This window comes from Procambarus clarkii, chromosome 73, assembly GCF_040958095.1.
Source record: "Procambarus clarkii isolate CNS0578487 chromosome 73, FALCON_Pclarkii_2.0, whole genome shotgun sequence".
Lineage (NCBI taxonomy): Eukaryota > Metazoa > Arthropoda > Malacostraca > Decapoda > Cambaridae > Procambarus > Procambarus clarkii.
Window position 1 is genome coordinate 12,533,675 of NC_091222.1, and position 20,832 is coordinate 12,554,506.

The window sequence follows — 20,832 nt, forward strand, 5'->3', positions numbered from 1 at the left end:
GGTTAGGAGTAATGCTTTTTACTCCTTTACAGATTATTTCTTTCATTATTCTTTCCTCTTTTATATTTTCACTGTGCATGGTTGATTTGTAATATAATTTTATTGGAGGTATTGAGGTTTCTGTTCTAGGTTCAGGATTATACCATCTGTTATATATATTATATTATATTATATTATATTATATTATATATATATATATATATATATATATATATATATATATATATATATATATATATATATATATATATATATATATATATATCCTTGGTTATAAGGATAATAAGCTAACTTTTCATGAATTAATGTTTTTTCGACTACCTAACCTACCTAACCTAACCTAACCTAACTTTTTCGGCTACCTAACCGAACCTACCCAATAGAGATAGGTTAGGTTAGGTTAGGTAGGGTTGGTTAGGGTCGGTCATATATCTACGTTAATTTTAACTCCAATAAAAAAAAATTGACCTCATACATATTGAAATAGGTAGCTTTATCATTTCATAAGAAAAAAATTAGAGAAAATATAATATTTCAGGAAAACTTGGCTTATTAGGCAAATCGGGCCTTGCATAGTAGGCTGAGAAGTGCGTTCTGGCAACTAGGTACGACATTATATATATATATATATATATATATATATATATATATATATATATATATATATATATATATATATATATATATATATATATAAATCACACTTGTCATGGCCCTGGGAACAAACAAGAAATTAACTCCACAATCTGGTATCACTCCACAATAATCAATTGCCAGGAATCCCTGACGTTACACACTGACACTAACCTGAGCGCTCAGTACTGGAATTCCACACCTGGAAGATTATACACATGGAATAATATTACTCCGTCCCATGGACGATCAACAATGATTGAATTATCACAATTCTTTCAGAATGGAATATAAAATATTACATGGACATCCCTCTCTCAGTCCTTGGCTAATCTGTGTATACTATGTTCCCGTGTGTACCCACACACACACTGTACGTCTGTCACACCAGACCAAGTCCCACTGGACTGACAAGATGTCGATAAGGGTGATACTCTCGCTCGCCCACACTTCACTTCACCTCTACAGGTGTTTAGTGACAATGCGACAGAACACCTGACCTTTAATTCATGCTTTAGAAAAAATAAGTCACCAGAAATACACACGTAGGTACTTACGCATTTATAAAGCCGGCCTCACACACTCACACAATTACCATACATCAGGCAGCCCGCTGCGGGTGGCTGTTCACGGCGGTGGAGGCTAGGCGGAGCTGGTACCTCTCTGGTATCCTTCGTACAGGATGGCTTGATGCGTCTTTCGAACACTCCCACACACACACGCGGCTCGGTTTCGCTCCTCCGGCCCACGGCGGTGAAGCGGAACGTTCATACCCGGTGACGCGCACAACGAATAGCGTCTTAAACAAACATGGGAAATCTGCCTTAAAACACTGATACGAATTTCCCCGTTCCCATCGACTGCTACAGAGCACTAGCAGGAATTAGAACATCTATAATGACTGGTATGGGGACCCACGAGTCTGTTACTGCTCGAATGCAAATTACCCACGATCCCAGATTTTTCTCACTCGTTCCCTATCTTTCTACCCCTCGACAAGGACTCCAGCTGGATTCTGACTGTGCAGCTGGCGGTCTTGGTGGAGGCGTCAGTGGAGGAGCTGAGGAGACAGTCACCACGATGTCGTATTGTCCAATTTGGCCGAATGGGCAAGAGAGAGAGACGTCAGGCTATGGTTGTGCCTGAAGCAGAATGATGTCTTGAGGGAGGAACACCGGTGATTCCCGCGTCCTCCTCGAAAGAACCAAATGAGAGGGAGGCACACAACGACCTACCCCTCTCAACCAATCAGAGACGGTGTAGCATAGTGCTAGGGCACCCCAAAATGGCCGACCAACATGGTGGCTCAAGATGGACGCCTGCCGTTGCCATGACGATGATTCTGGAGCTTGTGGAAGGCCCACGCTCGCCTAAGCATGCAGCCTAGGTGTTCCCGCGCAAACTTGTCTCCCTCCAAGCTTACAATGAAAAAATGCTATCGGCTATATCTCTGTCCACAGACGTGCTACCCCTGCCAGGGTAACATTTCTGGAATGCTAATGACTGGGGCTCTCACATGAACCCAAACACAAGATGTTTCGTGTGCAGGTTACCAAACTTAGGTCCGCGCACTTAACAAGTGTGCTGGCCTCCACAGGCATAAGAGCACCAATGTAAGGGAGCTGGTGAACCATTCCCTCACACTGTACTTCATGAAACAGACGGAGAGAAAGATCCAGGAGTTGATATCACACCAAACATGTATCCTGAAGCCCACATAAACAGAATTACATTTGCAGCATACACGAAGCTTGCAAACATCAGAACAGCCTTCAGGAAACTGGGCAAGAAATCATTCAGAACACTGTATACCACATATGTCCGGCCAATCTTGGAGTATGCGCCACTAGGCTAGTCCCAGAACTAAGAGACATGAGTTATGAGGAAAGGCTGCGAGATATTCATCTCACGACACTGGAAGACAAAAGAGTATGGAGAGACATGATCACTACCTACAAAATTCTTAGGGGAATTGACAAAGTTGATAAGGATAAATTGTTTAACACGGGTGGTATGCAAACAAGGGGACACAGCTGGAAACTGAGTACCCAAATGAGCCACAGGGACGTTAGAAAGAACGTTTTCAGTGTCAGAGTAGTTAACTGGTGGAATGCATTAGGCAGTGATGGGGTGGAGGCTAACTCCATACACAGTTTCATATGTAGTTATGATAGAACCCAGTAGGCTCAGGAACCTACACGTCAGCTGATTGACTGTTGAGAGGTAGAACCAAAGAGTCAGAGTTCAACCCCCACAAGCACAAATAGGTGAGTACAAATAAGTGAGTATGCACACACACACAGGAAAGGGCGAAGGAAGGAAACCCATATGTAATAGGACTCACAGAAACAAAATTGTCAGGAGTCATAACAAATGCTGTGTTTCCAATGAACTTTTATATAGTAAGGAAAGAGAGAGACGGGAGAGGAGGAGGAGGAGTGGCTCTGCTGATAAGGAAGGACTGGAGCTTTAAAGAGATGGAAATTCCGGGTTGCGATGAATTCAGAGATTACATAACAGGAACTATGACAATGGATGGACCGAAGATAATAGTGGCAGTCATTTACAACCCTCCATTAAATGACAGAAGATCCAGACAAGAGTTCGACAGAAACAACATGGCTACCATTAAGATAATAGAGAGAGCAGCTTCAGTTGCTTGCAGGAATGGATCCAGACTCTTAATCATGGGCGATTTCAACCATGGAAAGGTAGACTGGGAGAATGGGGACCCACATGGAGGTGAAGACACATGTAGATCTAAACTTTTGGAAGTGAGTACAAGGAAATTTCTGAGCCAACATTTCAAGGGGGCCCACAAGAATGAGAGGAAACAACGAACCAGCTAGACTCGACCTGATTTTCACCTTAAATGACTCAGAAATAAGGGAAGTCAAATATGAAGCCCCCATAGGAATGAGTGACAACAGTATATTGATATTTGAGTATCTGGTAGAAGTAGGGATAACCTATCCAAGGATGGGATTGGAAGGAAAAAGACTAAATTACCGAAGAGGAAAATATGACGAGATGAGGAACTTCCTAATGGGAATACCATGGGAAACAGAACTCAGAGAAAAGACTGTACAGGATATGATGAATTATGTCAGTCAGAAGTGTCAGGAGGCTTCAGACAGGTTTATCCCAGTCCAAAAAGTGAAAAATGAAAAGCAACAGAATAATCCGTGGTTCAACCAGGAATGTGCGGCAGCAAAGCAATTGAGTAAAAGAACATGGCGAAATTACAGGAACCACAGAACACCAGAGAGCAGGAAGAGATACCAGAGGGCCAGAAATGAGTACATCAGAGTGAGGAGAGAAGCGGAGAGGCAGTACGAAAATGACATCGCGAGTTAAGCTAAGACCCAATCAAAACTGCTCTACAGCCACATCAGGAGGAAAACAGCAGTGAAGGAACAAGTGATGAAACTGAGAAAAGGGGAGAACAGATACACAGAGAACGACAAAGAGGTGTGTGAAGAACTCAACAAGAGATTCCAGGAGGTCTTCACAATAGAACAAGGATAGGTCCCTGCACTAAATGAGGAGGCAAACCGAACAACCTTGGAGGAAATTTACCTCACCAGTGATGAGGTCAAAAGGAATCTGTTGGAGCTGAATGTGTCAAAAGCTGTTGGGCCTGGCAGAATCTCACCGTGGATTCTAAAAGAAGGTGCAGAAGCATTAAGTGTGCTTCTATGGTGTATAACAGGTCACTGAAAATGGGGGACCTTCCGGAAAACTGGAAGAGAGCTAATGTAGTCCCAATTTACAAAAATGGTGACAGGCAAGAGGCACTGAACTACAGGCCAGTTTCCCTAACTTGTATACCATGCAAGGTGATGGAGAAGATTGTGAGGAAAAGGCTCGTAGAGCATCTGGAGGGAAACAGCTTTGTAACACACCACTAGCATGGGTTCAGAGATGGTAAATCGTGCCTCACAGGCCTAATAGACCAAACAACACAAATTAGGCAGGAAAGAGAAGGGTGGGCAGACTGCATTTTCCTGGACTGTCAGAAATCCTTTGACACAGTACCTCACAAAAGGCTGTTACAAAAGTTGGAGCAGCAGGCAGGAGTCAAAGGTAAGGTGCTCCAGTGGATAAAGGAGTATCTAAGCAATAAGAAACATCGAGTAACGGTGAGGGGGGAGGCATCAGAGTGGCGAGATGTCAGCAGTGGGGTTCCACAGGGCTCTGTTCTTGGACCCATCCTGTTTCTAGTATATGTAAACGACCTTGCAGAGGGCATAAACTCATTCCTCTCAATGTTTGCTGATGACGCAAAAATTATGAGAAGAATCAAAACAGATGAAGATAGACAGAGACTACAGGACGACCTGGACAAACTGGAGGAATGATCTAGAAAATGGCTGCTAAAGTTTAACTCAGGAAAGTGTAAAGTAATGAAATTAGGCGAAGGGAGCAGAAGGCTGAACACAAGGTACCATCTGGGAGATGAAATCCTACAAGAGTCAAATAGAGAGAAAGATCTGGGGATCGATATCACACCGGACCTGTCCCCAGAGGCCCACATCAAAAGGATATCATCAGCGGCATATGCTAGACTGGCCAATATAAGAACTGCCTTTAGAAAATTGTGCAAGGAATCGTTCAGGACCCTGTATACCACTTATGTACGACCAATCCTGGAGTATGCAGCTCCAGCCTGGAGTCCATACCTAGTTAAACACAAGACGAAGTTAGAGAAGATTCAGAGGTATGCCATCACACTGGTCCCGGAACTGAGAGGAATGAGTTACGAGGAAAGGTAAAGGGAGCTGAACATCACAACCCTGGAAAACAGAAGAGTAAGGGGAGACATGATAAGCACCTACAAAATTCTCAGGGAAATTTACAGGGTAGACAAAGACAAACTCTTTAGCGCGGGTGGAACACGAACAAGGGGACACAGGTGGAAACTTAGTACCCAGATGAGCCACAGAGACGTTAGAAATATATATTTTTTTTTTTTTTAAGAATTTTTTGGCTTTCAAAGTCAAAGGCTTTCGGTAATCCAAAAATATGCATTTTGCTCTAGCCCTCTCTATTTTGCCTGATTTGTGTTGCCTGTTCATATAATTCAATTAATCCTGTGATTAATGCCCTCAAATCAAATAATGATTTGCCCTACCTGAACCCCATGCTGCTTATCTGCATTTAATTTTTTCCTTTTCGGCTGGGACACATTTTTCTGCTGCCTCCTTACACTTTTGTGTGATGTATTCCATCATGTCTTGGACGGTCTTTCCCTTGAGCTGTGTTTTCCATGTTATATCCGTTACGAATTTTTTTTTTTTTAAGAATTTTTTGGCTTTCAAAGTCAAAGGCTTTCGGTAATCCAAAAATATGCATTTTGCTCTAGCCCTCTCTATTTTGCCTGATTTGTGTTGCCTGTTCATATAATTCAATTAATCCTGTGATTAATGCCCTCAAATCAAATAATGATTTGCCCTACCTGAACCCCATGCTGCTGTTGTTACAAAGTTCTTTCGCTCCAGATGTTCGACTATGTTTTTTTCACACAATCTTCTCCAACATCTTGCATGGTATGCACGTTAGGGACACTGGCCTGTAGTTCAGTTCCTCCTGCCTATCACCCTTCTTGCATTTTGGGGACTACATTTGCCATCTTCCAAATTTCTGGCAGTTCACCTGTTACCAGTGATTTGTTATACACCATGAAGAGTGGCTGGCACAGTGCTTCTGCTCCTTCCTTTAGTATCCATGGCGATATTCCATCCGAGACTATAGCCTTTGTCACATCGAACTCTAACAAAAGCTTCCTTACATCCCTACTGGTAATCTCAAATTCTTCTAGTGGTGCCTGGTTAACTATTCCTTTTCTTTAGAACTTCCCCTTGCTTATGTGAATACTTCCTGGTATTTCTTATTGAGTTCATCGCACAATTCTTTGTCATTTGTAGTAAATCTCTCTGCCCCTATCCTCAGTTTCATTACCTGTTCCTTCACTGTTGCCTTTCTCCTGATGTTGCTGTGCAGCAATTTAGGTTGAGTCTTAGGCTTGTTTGCTATGTCGTTTTCATATTGCCCTTCTGCCTCTCTTCTCACACTGACATATTCATTCCTGGCTCTCTGGTATCCTTCTCTGCTCTCAAGTGTCCTGTTATTTTCATAGTTTCTCCACGCCCTTTTACTTAGTTGCTTAGCTGCCTTACATGTCTGGTTAAACCATGGGTTTCTTATCTGCATTTAATTTTTTCCTTTTCGGCTGGGACACATTTTTCTGCTGCCTCCTTACACTTTTGTGTGATGTATTCCATCATGTCTTGGACGGTCTTTCCCTTGAGCTGTGTTTTCCATGTTATATCCGTTACGAATTTTCTCAACTCCTCATAGTTTCCCTTATGGAATGCTAGCATTTTGCTTTCAGTTCCTCTTCTCGAGTACTTTACCCTTCTTCGACCAGATATTCAAACGTCAGTACACTGTGATCGCTCATTCCTACTAGGGCCTCGAAGTCAATTTCCCTTAAGTCAAAGTCGTTCAGAGTGGAGACTAGGTCGAGTCTCGCCAGTTCATCGTTTCCCCTCATTCTTGTGGGTTCCCTAAAATGCTGGATTAATAAGTTTTTTGTTGCCACCTCCAGTAGTTTAGCTCTCCATGTTTCCTCTCCTCCATGCGGTTCCTTGTTCTTCCAGTCTATCATTCTGTGATTGAAGTTCCCCCATGATGAGCAGATGAGATCGAATTCTACAGGCAGCAGAGGCTGCCCTCTCAATTATATTGTAAACTGCCATGTTGTTTCTGTAATACTCTTGTCTAGGTCGTCTGTCGTTTGGTGGAGGGTTACATATCCCTGCTGCTACTACTACTCTTGGTCCTCCTATTGTCATGGTGTCTGTTATGTAGTCTCTAAGCTCCTTGCAGCCTAGGATAACCATCTCCTTGAAACTCCATACCTTTCTGTAGTGAGTAAGGAAACTCCGCCTCTTCCCCTACCCTCCCTCTCTTTCCTTATTAGTGTAGTCCTGGGGAACACTGCATTTGTTATGATTCCTGAGAGTTTTGTTTCTGTGAGTCCAATTACCTCTGGATTTACTTCTTGTGCTCTTTTCCTAAGTTCAGTTGCCTTGCTTGTAATCCCATTTATGTTCAAGTAAATCCCCTTGAAGCTAACTCTTTTCTGCCCATCCTCATTTTCTGTTGATTCCACTGGAGTAGGTAAACATGGAGGGTCTGGGATGAAGAGGGGGAAGGGGGGGCTCCTGGGTTGTAAGAGGGGGCTGATGGTAAAGGGGATCTTGGTTGTCAGGAGGCTGGGAGGGCTTGGGGGGTTTGGAAAAAGAGGGGGGCTTGGAGGGCAGGCAGGGGAGGAGAGAGGGCTTGGGGGGTTGGGTTGGTGGGAGAAAGGATGGCTTAGAGGGGAGGGGGGAAAAGGGAGGGCTTGGAAGGGGGAGGGGGGAAAAGAAGAGCTTGGGGGGAGGGGGATTGAGAAAGGAGGTCTTGTGGGGTAGGGGAGAAGGGAGGGCATAGGGGGTGGGGGAGAAGGGAGGGCTTTCGGTGGTGGGGGAGAAAGGGGGGCTTGTGGGGGGGGTTAAGAAGGGAGGGCTTTGGGAATAGGGAGGGTGGTGGAGAGGGGAGGCCTTGAGGAGAGGGGGGAGTGGAAGTAGGGTGGTTCAGGTGGCCACTTAGTGGGAAGCTCGTAGGGGCTGGGGAAGGTAGGGCTTCTATTGGGTGGGAGGTGGGTGTGATCCTTCTCCCACTGGGGCTGTTGAACTGCCTGTGGAGGGTTCCCCACTCCCCTCTGGGATTGTAGGGTTCTGGGCTGTGGTTGCCTGATTTCTGTATCCCTCCTTGTGCTTCTTCCTTGCTTCTGCTGCTCTCAATCTCTCCTCCCTGGTCATATCCTTTTGCAGGAATACCTTTTTGAACTTCAGCACATTGAATAGCCCACTCTTCTTTGCTAAAAATTCTTCTTTTGTGGCCTCGCTTTTGAAAACCACTTTTATTGCTCAATCTCTCTCCTTGTTTTGCTGGCCAATCCTGAAAACCTTTTCTATATTCTGTTCCTCCCTCTCCATCTGTACCCCCTTCAAAGATCTCTTTAACTGTGGCCTGTCCATATCTCTCCTCTCCCCTGGACTGGCCTCTATTTGCTCCTTAATGCCTACTATAATTACTGCTCTTCTCCTCTCTATCAGTCGGCAAGTGCATCTTGCTGCTTTCTGAGAAGTAGCAACTTTCATGGCAATTTCCTGTACTGCAGAGACAACTTCTGGGGGTTTTCTAAGTATGTCAGCAAAAAAGGGTTGTATTTTAGAAGTCCCTTCTACAAATTCATTACCATCTTCATGTGTGTGTGTGTGTGTGTGTGTGTATTCACCTAGTTGTGTTTGCAGGGGTTGCACTTTGCTCTTTCGGCCTGCCTCTCAACTGTCAATCAACTGTTTACTACCTTTTTTTTTCTCTCCACACCACACACACACACACACCAGGAAGCAGCCCGTGACAGCTGACTAACTCCTAGGTACCTATTTACTGCTAAGAAACAGGGGCATTCAGGGTGAAAGAAACTTTGCCCATTTGTTTCTGCCTGGCGTGGGAATCGAACCCGTGCTACAGAATTTCGAGTCCTGCGCGCTATCCACCAGGCTACCAGGCCCCCCATACACACACACTGTGTGTGTGTGTGTGTACTCACCTAATTGTGCTTGTGGGGGTTGAGCTCTGGCTCTTTGGTCCCACCTCTCAACTGTCAATCAACTGATGTATAGTTTCCTGAGCCTACTGGGCTTTATCATATCTACACTTGAAGCCATGTATGGAATCAGCCTCCACCACATCACTTCCTAATACATTTCATTTGTCTACTTCTCTGACTCTGAAAAAAATCATTCTAACGTTTCTGTGGCTCATTTGGATACTCAATTTTCACCTGTGTCCCCCTAGTACATGTGCCCTTTGTGTTAAATAATCTGTCTTTGTCTACCCTATCAATTCATCTGAGAATCTTGTATGTGGTGATCATGTCCCTTCTAACTCTTCTGTCTCCTAGTGACGTAAGGTTTAATTCCCGTAGTCTCACCTTGTAGCTCAAACCCCTCAGTTTGGGTACTAGTCTGGTGGCAAACCTTTAAACTATTTCCAGTTGAGTCTTATGCTTGACTAGATATGGACTCCATGCTGGACCAGCATACTCCAGGATTGGTCTGACATATGTGGTATACAAAGTTCTGAAAGATTCCTTACACAAGTTTCTAAAGGCCGTTCTTATGTTAGACAACTTGGCATATGCCGCTGATGTTATCCTCTTGATATGTGCTTCAGAGGACTGATCTGGCGTGATATCAACCCCCTAGGTCTATCTCTGTCTCTGTCTCTTGAAGTATTTCATCTCACGACATTCTGAGGTCGCACCCTTCACTGTAACTCTCTGCTTCCTATTGCTTAGGTACTCCCTTATCCATTGGAGCGACCTAGCAGTTATTCCTGCCTGTTTCTCCAGTTTATACATCAGCCTTTTAGTGTGTACTCATCAAACTGTACTCACCTAATTGTGCTTGCGGGGGTTGAGCTTTGGCTCTTTGGTCCCGCCTGTCAACTGTCAATCAACAGGTGTACAGATTCCTGAGCCTACTGGGCTCTATCATATCTATATTTGAAACTGTGTATGGAGTCAGCCTCCACCACATCACTTCCTTGTGCATTCCATTTACTAACTACTCTGACACTGAAAAAGTTCTTTCTAATGTCTCTGTGGCTCATTTGGGTACTCAGCTTCCACCTGTGTCCCCTTGTTCGCATCCCTCCAGTGTTAAATAGTTCATCCTTGTTTACCCGGTCGATTCCCCTGAGGATTTTGTAGGTTGTGATCATGTCTCCCCTTACTCTTCTGTCTTCCAGTGTCGTAAGGTGCATTTCCCGCAGCCTTTCCTCATAACTCATGCCTCTTAGTTCTGGGACTAGTCTAGTAGCATACCTTTGGACTTTTTCCAGCTTCGTCTTGTGCTTGACAAGGTACGGGCTCCATGCTGGGGCCGCATACTCCAGGATTGGTCTTACATATGTGGTGTACAAGATTCTGAATGATTCCTTACACAGGTTCCTGAACGCCGTTTCCTGTTTCCACTGCCTAGTTTCATTACTTTGCATTTACTCGGCCTAAACTTCAACAGCCATTTGATGGACCATTCACTCAGTCTATCTAGGTCATCTTGTAGCCTCCTACTATCATCCTCTGTTTCAATCCTCCTCATAATTTTTGCATCATCAGCAAACATTGAGAGGAACGAATCTATACCATCTGGGAGATCATTTACATATACCAGAAACAGTATAGGTCCAAGGACTGACCCCTGCGGGACTCCACTTGTAACGTGTCGCCAATCTGAGACCTCACCCCTCACACAGACTCGTTGTCTCCTGTAGCTCAGGTACTCCTCTATCCACCGGAGTACCTTCCCTTTCACTCCAGCCTGCATCTCCAACTTTCGCACTAGCCTCTTGTGTGGCACTGCATCAAAGGCTTTCTGACAATCCAAAAATGTGCAGTCTGCCCACCCTTCTCTTTCTTGCCTTATTTTTGTTGCCTGGTCGTTGAATCCAAGTAACCCTGTGAGGCAGTACCTGCCATCCCTGAACCTATGTTGATGCAGTGTTACAAAATTCCTTCGCTCCAGATGCTCCACTAGTTTCTTTCGCACAATCTTCTCCATCAGCTTGCATGGTATGCAGGTTAGGGACACTGGCCTGTAGTTTAGTGCCTCCTGTCTATCCCCTTTCTTGTATATCGGGACTATGTTAGCTGCTTTCCAAATATCTGGCAGTTCCCCTGTTGCCAGTGATTTGTTATACACTATGGAGAGTGGTAGGCACAGTTCTCTTGCTCCTTCCTTTAGAACCTAAGGGGAGAATCCATCTGGGCCTATAGCCTTTGTCACATCCAACTCTAGTAAACACTTCCTTACCTCCACGCTGGTAATCTCAAAGTCTTCCAGTGGTTCCTGGTTAGCTATTCCCTCACTTATCTCTGGAATTTCTCCTTGCTCTAAAGTGAAGACCTCCTGGAATTTCTTTTTCAGTTCCTCACACACTTCCTTGTCATTTGTAGTGAATCCTTCCGCCCCTATCCTTAATTTCATAACCGGTTCCTTTACTGTTGTTTTTCTCCTGATGTAGCTATGCAACAATTTAGGCTGAGTCTTTGCCTTGCTTGCGATGTCATTTTCGTATTGTCTTTCTGCCTCTCTTCTCACCCTGACATATTCATTCCTGGCATTCTGGAATGAATACTAAAAAAGTTCTTTCTAATATCTCTGTGGCTCATTTGGGCACTCAGTTTCCACCTGTGTCCTCTTGTGCGTGTTCCCCTTGTGTTAAATAGACTGTCTTTATCTACCCTATCAATTCCCTTCAGAATCTTGAATGTGGTGATCATGTCCCCCCTAACTCTTCTGTCTTCCAGCGAAGTGAGGTTTAATTCCCGTAGTCTCTCCTCGTAGCTCATACCTCTCAGCTCGGGTACTAGTCTGGTGGCAAACCTTTGAACCTTTTCCAGTTTAGTCTTATCCTTGACTAGATATGGACTTCATGCTGGGGCTGCATACTCCAGGATTGGCCTGACATATGTGCTATACAAAGTTCTGAATGATTCTTTACACAAGTTTCTGAATGCCGTTCGTATGTTGGCCAGCCTGGCATATGCCGCTGATGTTATCCGCTTGATATATGCTGCAGGAGACAGATCTGGCGTGATATCAGCCCCCAAGTCTTATTCCTTCTCTGACTCCTGAAGAATTTCCTCTCCCAGATGATACCTTGTATCTGGCCTCCTGCTCCCTACACCTATCTTCATTACAAATTATTTGGTTGGGTTAAACTCTAACAACCCTTTCTTCGACCATTCCTTCAGCTTGTCTAGGTCTCCTTGAAGCCTCAAACAGTCCTCTTCTGTTTTAATCCTTCTCATAATTTTAGCATCGTCCGCAAACATTGAGAGAAATGAATCGATACCCTCCGGGAGATCATTTACATATATCAGAAACAAGATAGGACCGAGTACAGAGCCCTGTGGGACTCCACTGATGACTTCACGCCAATCGGAGGTCTCACCCCTCACCGTAACTCTCTGCTTCCTATTACTTAGATACTCCCTTAAAAACTGGAGCACCTTACCAGCTACACCTGCCTGTCTCTCCAGCTTATGTACCAGCCTCTTATGTGGTACTGTGTCAAAGGCTTTCTGACAATCCAAGAAAATGCAGTCCGCCCAGCCCTCTCTTTCTTGCTTAATCTTTGTCACCTGATCGTAGAATTCTATCAAGCCTGTAAGGCAAGATTTACCCTCCCTGAACCCATGTTGGCGATTTGTCACGTAGTCCCTTCTCTCTCTAGATGTGTTACCAGGTTTTTTCTCACGATCTTCTCCATCACCTTGCATGGTATACAAGTCAAGGACACTGGCCTGTAGTTCAGTGCCTCTTGCCTGTCGCCCTTTTTGTATATTGGGACCACATTCGCCGTCTTCCATATTTCTGATAGGTCTCCCGTCTCCAGTGACTTACTATACACTAGGAGAGTGGCAAGCAAAGTGCCTCTGCACACTCTTTCAGTACCCATGGTGAGATCCCATCTGGACCAACAGCCTTTCTAACATCCAGATCCAGCAAATGTCTCTTGACCTCCTCTCTCGTAATTTCGAACTCTTCCAAGGCCGCCTGGTTTACCTCCCTTTCTTCTTACACAGTGACCTCACCTTGTTCTACTGTGAAGACCTCCTGGAATCTCTTGTTGAGTTCTTCATACACCTCTCTGTCATTCTCTGTATACCTGTCCTCGCCTGTTCGAAGTTTCAATACCTGTTTTTTCACTGTTGTTTTCCTGCTGATGTGACTGTGGAGTAGCTTTGGTTCGGTCTTGGCTTTGTTTGCTATATCATTTTCAAAACTTTTCTCTGCTTCTCTTCTCACCCTGACGTACTCATTCCTGGTTCTCTGGTATCTCTCTCTCTGCTTTCTGGTGTTCTGTTACTCCGGAAGTTCCTCCACGCCCTTTTGTTCAGTTTCTTCGCTTCCATACATGCCCTATTATACCATGGATTATTCTGTTGCTTCTCGGATTTTTCCCTTTGGGCCGGGATGAACCTGTTTACTGCCTCCTGACACTTTTGGGTAACATAGTCCATCATACCCTGTACAGACTTATCTCTGAGGTCTGTGTCCCAAGGTATTTCACTTAGGAAACTTCTCATTTGTTCATAATTCCCCTTTCGGTATGCCAGCCTTTTGATTCCTAGTTCTTTTTTGGGGGAGATAAGTCCTAGCTCTACCAGGTACTTAAAGTTCAATACACTGTGGTCACTCATTCCCAAGGGCGCTTCCATCTTAATTTCCCTTATATCCCACTCATTTAGGGTAAATATCAAATCAAGCATTGCTGGTTCATCTTCTCCTCTCATTCTTGTTGGTTCTTTGATGTGCTGGCTTAGAAAGTTTCTTGTTGCCACGTCCAGCAGCTTAGCTCTCCATGTTTCTGGTCCTCCATGCGGGTCTCTGTTCTTCCAATCTATCTTCCCATGGTTGAAGTCTCTCATAATTAGTAGTCCAGATCCATTCCTGCTAGCAATAGAAGCTGCTCTTTCTGTTATGTTAATGGTGGCCATGTTGTTTCTATCATATTCCTGTCTAGGTCTTCTGTCATTTGGTGGTGGATTATATATTACTACGACTATAATTTTTTCCCTCCATTTGTTACGGTACCTGCTATGTAGTCACTGAAACCTTTACAGCCATGAATATCCATCTCCTCAAAATCCCAGCCTTTTCTTACCAGCAGAGCTACACCACCCCCACCTCTTCCTTCCCTCTCTTTCCTCATAACATAATAGTCCTGTGGGAACACTGCGTTTGTTATCGTTTTCGTGAGCTTTGTTTCTGTGAGGGCTATTATGTCTGGGTTTTCCTCTAGTACGCGTTCTCCAAGCTCATTTGCTTTATGTGTGTGTGTGTGTGTTTGCACGTGTGCGTGTGCTTGTGTGTGTGTGTGTGTGTGTGTGTGTGTGTTTGCACGTGTGCGTGTGCTTGTGTGTGTGTGTGTGTGTGTGTGTGTGTGTGTGTGTGTGTGTGTGTGTGTGTGTGTGTGTGTGTGTGTGTGTGTGTTTGTGTGTGTGTGTGTGTGTGTGTGTGTGTGTGTCTACTCATAACGAACATATGCTATCTATAATGACATGTAAATATTTTCTCAAAACAGAAGGTTTGTGATTTTCTGATATTTATTTATCACATCTTAGGGTCCTGAAGCTGACAGAATCTGGAGTGTACGATTACTTGGAATATTCTGTAATTCCTAACTTTACAGCTTGCCTCAGTCCTCCCACAAAGATAACCATCAGCACATCCTTGTCAATAACCAACTTATGGGTAAGAATTTGTGAGAAGGAAATCCATCACATTATGTCAGTATTTTAACATAAAATTATATAAGAGATGACGTTCAACACTGATTTCTGCTAATTAAAAACTGTTCTCAATTTCAGGGCATTTTCGTGGTTCTTTATGGAGGATTGCTTGTTAGTTTGATTGCACTTTTTCTTGAGATACTCATCAATACAATTCCTCAGCTGCTGAGTTCGTCAGTGAATGGCAGCACTGTGGCTTAAATTCTTCATGCAGGGTATAATCTTTGAAATGTTCGACCTCTGAATAATGAAGATATCATGTAAAGAAGGAATTTTCCTTATATTGCGAAATCTTAGTTCTAATTGGAGATATGTACTCACCTAACCTAATTGGCATATGTTTTCACGAGAAAAGTCTTTCACTTAAAAAATAGAAAAATCTTTTATATGTATTTTTTTTAATTACAGCTTTAGTTTTAAAAGGTCAAGATGAACCTCTGATAATTGTATGTATTTAATTATTTATACATCACGTTTAAACTGTTGGAATGAATTGTAAGTTTAAATGACAATAATAAAATTCATCAAAACAATGAAGCTTTTTCCCAGAAGACTTCATTGACACCATTAGTCACTCTGTACTTGCTCGAACAATAACATGTTTTATACCCAGTGATGCCTGTTTTATTAATGCTGTACTGACAAACATATGCTTGTCTTACTGTCCTTTACCAATTTTTAATATAATTAATGTTTATTTTATATTAATAATGATATTTATATTTATTATTATTATGTTCTTTGTTCATATTATTGTTATAGAATAACTGTGACAGTCAAATGTGACTTATATAGCATTATAAAGTGCGGTCTACTTTATCAATATCAAGCTTACTAACTTTAGGTTCTAACTGAATAATAGGTGAACAGGTGCATTAAGTGATAGGGAAAGTGCCCAATCATTTATGTACCGTCTGGGATTCAAACCTAGAATTCTTGATTGTTGATCGAAAACAAACCCTCCTCTACCGGGACCTTGAAAGGGGCTTGGTAGAGTATTGTAGACTACAATATAGAGAATTGTGGAATATATCTGTTGCAGTAATTTGATGGGAAAATTTAAATCATAAAATGTCATTTTAGATCATAACAGCAAAATCTCCATTCGTTTTAATAAGATTTTGATGAACTTGTATAACAATGCACATAACTGCTGGCTTTACAATTTCATATATTCAGTTGTTTCAAATTACAATTTCTTAAACTCTTTCATATAATATATATATATATATATATATATATATATATATATATATATATATATATATATATATATATATATATATATATATATATATATATATATATATATTATTAAATATGACCGAAAAAGTAAGATTAATAATTCAAACACGAATTTTCTCAATCTTTCGTACATTTCTTTTCACTGTTGGAGGTAATTCAAAAATCAATTCTCCAAAATTCATTTTTATTTCTAGTCTGACGCGACACTTGAGCGCGTTTCGTAAAACTTATTACATTTTCAAAGACTTTACACTTACACAATTGAATAGAACTTACATATCTCCGATTTGTTTATATCTACATTTGAGTGAGGTGGATGGGGTGAGGTGGTATTTAATAGGGTATTAATTTCATCAACACAAGACAGAACACGAAACAATGGGTATTGAAATGGAAGTAATTGTAGAAAGCCTATTGGTCCATATTTCTTGATGCTTCTATATTGGAGCGGAGTCTTGAGGTGGGTAGAATATAGTTGTGCATTAATTGGCTGTTAATTGCTGGTGTTGACTTCTTAATGTGCAGTGCCTCGCAAACGTCAAGCCGTCTGCTATCGCTGTATCTATCGATGATTTCTGTGTTGTTTACTAGGATTTCTCTGGCGATTGTTTGGTTGTGGGAAGAGATTATATGTTCCTTAATGGAGCCCTGTTGCTTATACATCGTTAAACGCCTAGAAAGAGATGTTGTTGTCTTGCCTATATACTGGATTTTTTGGAGCTTATGAAATGATAAAGCTAGCCATTTCATTATGTATGAGGTCAATTTTTTTTTATAGGACCTAAAATTAACGTAGATATATGACCAAACCTAACCAACCCTACCTAACCTAACGTAACCTATCATAATAGGTTAGGTTAGGTTAGGTGGCAGAAAAAGTTAGGTTAGGTTAGGTTAGGTAGGTTAGGTAGTCGAAAAACAATTAATTCATGAAAACTTGGTTTATTAGGCAAATCGGGCCTTGCATAATAGGCTGAGAAGTGCGTTCTGGCTACTAGGTACGACATATATATATATATATATATATATATATATATATATATATATATATATATATATATATATATATATATATATATATATATATTGTGACGATAACCTCTTTCAAGAGAGATTGAGCCTGCTCTTCTCTACATAAAGTTACGTATATTATACAACAATAATATGCTACCTTCAAGATACATCTACCAGTAGCACAAAACGTTTTGACCAGGAGGCAAACGTACCCAAGACTCCCCCCTACTCCACACTTCCTCCATGCCGGCTCCGTCATCAACCAGCAAACTACCATTCCCAGCTTGCCTGCTTCTGATTGGTGACCCACAGACTGCACACCTGCACCTCTGCACCTCAGCGCCCTCTACAAGTCGATGTATGGGCTTGAACCAGCCATTGAAGTCAGAATATCCTTGTGCTCTCAAGCCGTGAACAACTAACTGATATACGCTGTCTATCAGGTGGATGTTTCTCAGCTAGCGCTATATTCTCAGCACCTGTTTAATCACTTTGTCTTTATATTATTGTAGAGTAACGTCATCCCTATTCTTCATTTTTATGTTATATGTTTTTGACTTGTTTGCTTGCACTGTACATAGCCAAGGGATTGTCTTTGTTTTTAATTTGTTTTCTATATTAATTAAAGTTTCATGGTTCATACTATGTGTTTTGTGTGTCTTCCCTTACTTTACCACAGATAAACATCCAAGCAGTCCATCTTTTTTTTGTAAGTGTGACTAGGCATTGACACCAGCCATTGGAGGACTGCCGAACATCTACACTCCTACACTTTCCCGTCACATTCAATGGGGGCCTGTCCTAGGAGCCTCACTCAGGTACTAGTACTAGAACATAAATTTGTGGTAAGTGTACTTGGCTTTGATACAGTTGCTTTTCAATATTTTCATTACTTTTAATATTTGTATGGTGCTGTGTATATTGTGCATTCCGAGAGTAGCATATTGTGAGTGTTCAATAACTTAGAAACGTTATCTGTAGGGATAACGTTTCTAAGATATTGTTAATAGAAACGTTATAAGAACATAAGAACAAAGGCAACTGCAGGAGGCCTATTGGCCCATACGAGGCAGGTCCTATTTATAACCACCCAATCCCACTCATATACATGTCCAACCCATGCTTGAAACAATCGAGGGACCCCACCTCCACAATGTTACGCGGCAATTGGTTCCACAAATCAACAACCCTGTTACTGAACCAGTATTTACCCAAGTCTTTCCTAAATCTAAACTTATCCAATTTATACCCATTGTTTCGTGTTCTGTCTTGTGTTGATACGTTTAATACCCTATTAATATCCCCTTTGTTATGTCCATTCACCCACTTGTAAACTTCTATCATGTCACCCCTAACTCTTCGCCTTTCCATTGAATGCAACTTAAGCTTTGTTAATCTTTCTTCATATGAAAGATTTCTAATTTGGGGAATTAACTTAGTCATCCTACGCTGGACACGTTCAAGTGAATTTATATCCATTCTATAATATGGCGACCAAAACTGAACTGAATAATCTAAATGGGGCCTAACTAGAGCAAGATATAGCTTGAGAACCACACCAGGTGTCTTGTTACTAACGCTGCAATTAATAAATCCAAGAGTCCGATTTGCCTTAATACGAACATATATGCATTGATCCTTTTGTTTTAAATTCTTACTAATCATAACTCCCAGATCTCTTTCGCAATTCGACTTCGCAATCTCAACACCATCTAGCTCGTATCTTGTAACCCTATCATCATTACCTAACCTCAGAACTTTACATTTATCAGCATTAAACTGCATCTGCCAATCCTTCGACCATTTCAAAACCCTATCTAGATCAACTTGAAGTGATAGTGAGTCCTCGTCGGAATTAATTTCCCTACCGATTTTCGTATCATCGGCAAATTTTCAAATGTTGCTACTCAAACCTGAATCTAAATCATTTATATATATTATAAACAACAGAGGTCCCAGGACAGAGCCCTGAGGCACCCCACTTACAACATTTTCCCACTCTGACTTGACTCCATTTATACTAACTCTCTGTTTCCTTTGGTATAGCCATGCCCTAAATCAGCTTAATATAGCACCCCCAATACCATGAGACTCTATCTTTTTAATCAGTCTTTCATGTGGCACTGTATCAAAAACTTTGCTAAAGTCAAGGTACACAACATCGCAATCCTTACCACTATCAACTGCCTCAACAAAGCTAGAATAAAAAGATAACAAATTTGTTAAACATGAACGGCCATTTATAAAACCATGTTGCGACTCAATTATTAATTTATGTTTTTCAAGATGAAGACGAATTTTATTTGCTATTATAGATTCGAGTAACTTTCCCACAATAGACGTTAGGCTAATTGGTCGATAGTTAGACGCAAGTGATCTATCTCCTTTCTTAAAAACTGGTATCACATTAGCAACTTTCCAAAACTCTGGCACTCTGCCTGACTCTATTGATTTATTAAATATGGTTGACAGTGGGTCACAAAGCTCCTCTTTGCATTCTTTAAGCACCTTGGCAAACACTTCATCCGGCCCTGGGGATTTGTTTGGTTTGAGTTTTACTATTTGTTTAAGAACATCCTCCCTGGTAACTGTTAAACTCGTCAACCTGTCCTCGTCCCCACCCACATAGACTTGTTCGGCTGAAGGCATATTGTTAAGTTCCTCTTTAGTAAATACAGATACAAAATATTTATTAAAAATACTACTCATCTCTTCATCACTATCTGTTATTTGACCTGTCTCAGTTTTTAATGGACCTATCCTTTCCCTAGTCTTAGTACGATATAACTGAAAAAACCCTTTAGGATTTGTCTTTGCTTGCCCTGCTATGCGAACTTCATAGTTTCTTTTTGCTTTCCTTATCTCTTTTTTAACATTTCTAACCAGTTGTACGAATTCTTGTTCTAAACTGACCTCCCCATTTTTAATCCTTTTGTACCATGCTCTCTTTTTACCTATAAGGTTCTTCAAATTCTTTGTTATCCACTTTGGGTCATTAGTATTCGATCTATTCAATTTGTATGGTATACTACGTTCCTGTGCTTTGTTTAGAATATTCTTAAATAAGTTATATATTGAATCCACATCGAAATCCCCATTTACGTCACCTATCGCTGGGTTCATGTCTCGCTCCAAGACCGGCCCCCACCCCATACCCAAGATTTTCCAATCAATTTGACCCAAAAAAATTCTTAGGCTATTAAAATCAGCTTTTCGAAAATCTGGCACTTTAACAGAACTTTCTCCTACAGGTCTATTCCATTCTATGCTAAATCTGATTTCTTTGTGATCACTGTTCCCTAGCTCACTCCCAATTTCGATGTCATTAATTTGTGTTTCCCTGTTAGTTAACACTAAATCTAAAATATTATTTTCCCGTGTTGGTTCCTTAATGTGTTGCGTAAGAAAACAATCGTCAATTAATTATAGAAAATCTTCTGCTTCACTATTCCCTGTTTTGTTCAACCAGTTTATTCCACTAAAATTAAAGTCACCCATGACGTAAATACTGTTAGATCTAG

The 20,832-nt window shown here is 41.7% G+C and overlaps 1 long non-coding RNA gene across 1 annotated transcript; it reads left to right on the top strand.

Moving 5' to 3' along the window:
• The first annotated feature begins 14,884 nt into the window (after positions 1–14,884).
• LOC138356583 (uncharacterized) lies at positions 14,885–15,666 on the top strand. Its single transcript, XR_011224540.1, has 2 exons — positions 14,885–15,014; positions 15,131–15,666. It is a non-coding gene; the product is annotated as an uncharacterized lncRNA (long non-coding RNA).
• Positions 15,667–20,832: the final 5,166 nt, after the last annotated feature.